At 41.9% G+C, this 4,021-nt stretch overlaps 1 protein-coding gene across 1 annotated transcript in view; it reads left to right on the top strand.

Moving 5' to 3' along the window:
• Positions 1-4,021, top strand: part of NDE1 (nudE neurodevelopment protein 1) — a 65,987-nt gene that overhangs the window by 14,499 nt on the left and 47,467 nt on the right. The gene's annotated exons all lie outside the window — the stretch shown is intronic.

Genomic DNA, 4,021 nt, shown 5'->3' with positions numbered 1-4,021 from the left:
TCAGGCTCAGTCCCCTCCCGATAAACCCCTAAATAGGGCCTTTCCCGGGGGCTGACCCTGGCTTTTTTGGCAGAAACCCCCAGTTTAAGGAGGCCTTCCCCCTGGCCTCACGTGGTGGAGTCAAAAGGAACCTCAAGGTGGCGAATGAGGGAGCTTGTAAGGTGGACCCGAGGAAAAACCTGCCAACCGTATTTCATACAATTCAGCTCTTAGGGTCTTTGGAGGGAAGGCGATTTAAACGGGATTTCGATGAAAAAGCTGATCGCTTCGGCTTTTTTCTTCTCTAGTTCCCTCTCGTGATGGTTCTACTTTATTTTTAAAATTGAGCTGGCGCTTATCCCACAGCATCCTTAATCTAGTGCAACCTAGTGGCAAGTGGAGGAAAACTCCCTGCCCACTGGGCTTCCTGTAAAGTGATGACCCAGCTGGCAAAAATAAAGTGTGTGCAAGGATTCAGCTGGAGATTGCCACCAACAGTTAGCAGATCCCTGGCTACTTTAGTAAGAAAATGTCATTTTTAAAAGCCCTGGTCCAGAGCTCGTTACAAATGAACACGACTTTTCCAGTGACAGGTTGAGCAAAAAAGAGACCACTTTGTGTTTCAGGTGACTAGAGATGCCATGTTTCTTTTTTTTTTTTAAATAGCACCTCACAATCTTCACTTTTGCCTGAAATAAAATATTTTTAAGTAAAATGGTGATTTCTGAAACTATCAGCTGCTTACTATTTTCTGTTGCAAATTAGGAGAAAACAAAGCACATGTTATCTAAATCTAGACACAATTTAGGATGTGCTACCTGAATGCTACTTTAAAAGTTTGTTTATAAAGTTTGCTAAGAAACAAATTAACTTTACTAGAGAATCAGTAAATAGAAATTGCCAAATGAGAACATTCTCCCTGCCAAGTCTCCACTATGAGGTGATTTCATTAAGCAATTTGAATTAAGTGGGGAGTAATACAACCCTGTAGGCATCCCTGAAGACAGGTATTGCAGAGAACAAGATAAGACATGTAACTGAAGAATCCTTTGTGTCTGTATTGAATTTTCGAGAAGGCAGATAACAAGCACTCACCATCTGCCTGCTTAGGTATGTATTATTGCTGGTGTAAATCTTAATTGTGTCTAGTGTGGGTAGTATTTTCCAAGTGGAGATTACAGCAGATGAAAACCCTATTTCCAACGTTTTGTTTTTTTCCAAGTACCATACAAATATCCTACTCTTTATAGGTTTTTTTCCCTCCTTTATTCTAGTTGAATATCTCTGACTACAAACCATATTAACTAAAAATATTTAAAAGGAAATAAAATAATGATGGGTTTCTAATTGCTTTTATGAAAAGGTTTTAGCCATAAAACATAAAAGAGAATAGACACATTTTGTTTGACTTTGCTTAGCATTCTTTCAAGTCGGGAGCTGTGCCTAGTCTCAGGTAAATGCAGTGATTCAAAACGAGCCAGTGGTACTAAATGGAAGGCTAATAAAAGTCTCAATTACAAATACTTTTACAAAGAAATGCGATTTTATTGCTTTCTATGGAAAACTTCCCTAAGAAAAGTGTACCAGCCCTTAGAAAGAGAAAATCACGAATCAAAATAAACGATATTTATAAAAGAGTACTTTGAATTTTCTCTTAAGAAGATATATTTTCAGCCGGGCTCGGTGGCTCAGCCTGCAATCCCGCGCCTTTGGGAGGCTGAGGTGAGTGGATTGCCTGAGTCCGCAGGTTCGAGACCCGCCTGGGCAGGCGAGACCTCATCTTTACAATAAATAAAAAAATTAGCCGGGTGTGGTAGAGCGCGCGGAAGGCTGAGGCGGAAGGATCGCTGGAGCCCAGCAGGTTGAGGCTGCGGTGGCCGGGAGTGGCCACTGCACTCCAGTCTGGGCGACAGAGTGAGACTCCAACTCAAAAAAAAAAAAAAAGAAATATATTTTCTTCAGTAGCCTCTGTTAATGGTTTTCCTAGTTCTTTGCTGGAAAAACTCTTTTATCAGAGTAAAAGTTACTGTCAGTTTTTTCCTTGTCCAAATTATAATAGTCACATTTGTGAAACCAGAATGAAGATTTTGTTTGTGCGATTTGAGTAGCTACTTTACATTTGATTCAGCTCCTCAACCAACCAAGCTGCTACTGTGTTAGGTTTAGTGTTTGGAATTAATAAACTATGATGGAAGAAACTAAGGAAGAGAAATCAAGTTCTCTGCTCAGTCATAAGTCATCTCCCAAAGCTAACAAGGAAAATAAATTGAATTTTAAAAGAGAGGAAAATGTTTTAAAGTACACCAAAATTTGCCTTTAATTTTTAAGGTTTTACCCAATGATAAACGCATTTTCCTAAACTTTTGTTCCTGAATAAGACTTTGACGATCATTTCAATGCCCTTCCTCCTTTCTTTATGGAAAATTTGGGAAATTGAGAACCATCTAGTTTAAGTGACTTGATCAATGCCATTTAGGAACAGTACCTCATGAGTGTGTGTTTCAGATGATCTGTAAACTGAGGTGATTACTCTGGCCAAGAAACCTCACAGAGTTGTGAGGGTCAAATAAAATGCTAGAGTGAAAGCATCAGACTATGTAAAGTGCTAATGATTTATTAGCACTTGGAAACAGAATAGAAGTTTCCTGAAAGTCATTTTGGTATTTTCCTTAACTCTGTTAACTCTGTTGATGTTTCTTTTTTCGCCCTTTCTACCCCGCCACCCCCTTTCCTGCGGCCCCTTTTGCCCTTGTCGCAAAAAGGAGAGGAGGAGACTGCCCCAAACACATCCCGAAGGGAGGGAGGCACGGGGGAGTTCCTTTGTGTGTCTCTCGGCTTTTTTGTTTTGTTTTAGAAATTAGCAAGGAATCAAAACAAAGTAGCATTAGAAAAAGGCTGTTCTAACCACTGCAGGGAGGCAGGCCGCCTAAGATCTCTTCACCTATAGCAAAACGCTGAAGAATGTGGGTGTAGTAGGCAGAGTCAGCTTTGAAGCCTGATTTGTTATTTACTAATTGTTAAGACCTTGGGCAACTCATTTAACTTCCTGCACCTTTGTTTTCCTATCTTTAGAATGAGCGTAATAAAATTGCTTTCCTGTGGTTCTCATCATCTGGGCTCAGCTCCACTGTCACCTCTTTAGAATGGCCTTCCTTGACCACCATTGTCTGAAGTAGCCTCTTCCTCAGCCCCTATTACATGAGCGTACTTTATTCACAGAACTTAACATCTGAGATTATTTTACCTTTTCTGCTGGAGAGTTTAGTATGTTTCTGCCTTAACAATGTAAATCCTTTGAGGACAGTTACCTTGCCTGACATTCACTGTGCTGTAAGAGTGCCTTGTACCTAAGAGGCAATTAGGGTTGCTGTGAGAATTGTGCCCGACGCACAACATTAAAAAAAAAATCACCGATTTAACACATATGTATATTGTGCTTACTATGTTCAAAGCACTGTCTTAATGTTTTACAAATGCTAAACTCATTTAGTCCTTAGATCATCCCATTTTATAGATGAGGAAACTGAGTCACAAAGAGATGAAGTAACTTGCCCAAGGTCACACAACTAGTAAGGGGTACGGCTAGGATTCAGCCAGACTTTAAAACCAAATTCGTGTACACTAAGTTCGTCTGCCTTTGAAGAAGAAAATGATGTTGAAGCTATGTTGAGTGTAAAGGAGTAGCAAGGACATAGGTCACCGCTAGCTTCAGTGGGCCTGGATCTGTCTTTCCTTCTGATTTGGAGAAAGCGCCAGAATGCAAAAATACAATCGGTGTGAAAGAGAGGCTGGTGTGTTTTCCCGAAGTGCGTGGCCTGCAAGTCCAGACCCATTTCCCGGGTGTCCAGGAAGCGGCCTGCAGCATCTCCACAGCAGCCCTCCCAGGCCCAGCAGCCGGCGCCTCGGGTGCCCGCTCCAGCCCAGAGCTACCGCCGCGTGGCCCGGCGGCGCCCAGCCTGGGAAAAAAGTTTCCAAACGACGCTGTTCGGCGCTGATTGGCCGAGACGTACGCGGTCCTGTGTTGCGGCAGCCAATGGGACGG

Source organism: Carlito syrichta, unplaced genomic scaffold (genome assembly GCF_000164805.1).
Source record: "Carlito syrichta isolate Samal-C Ts95f unplaced genomic scaffold, Tarsius_syrichta-2.0.1 Scaffold308086, whole genome shotgun sequence".
NCBI classification, from domain to species: Eukaryota; Metazoa; Chordata; class Mammalia; order Primates; family Tarsiidae; genus Carlito; species Carlito syrichta.
This window is presented reverse-complemented; position numbering and strand designations above follow the sequence as displayed.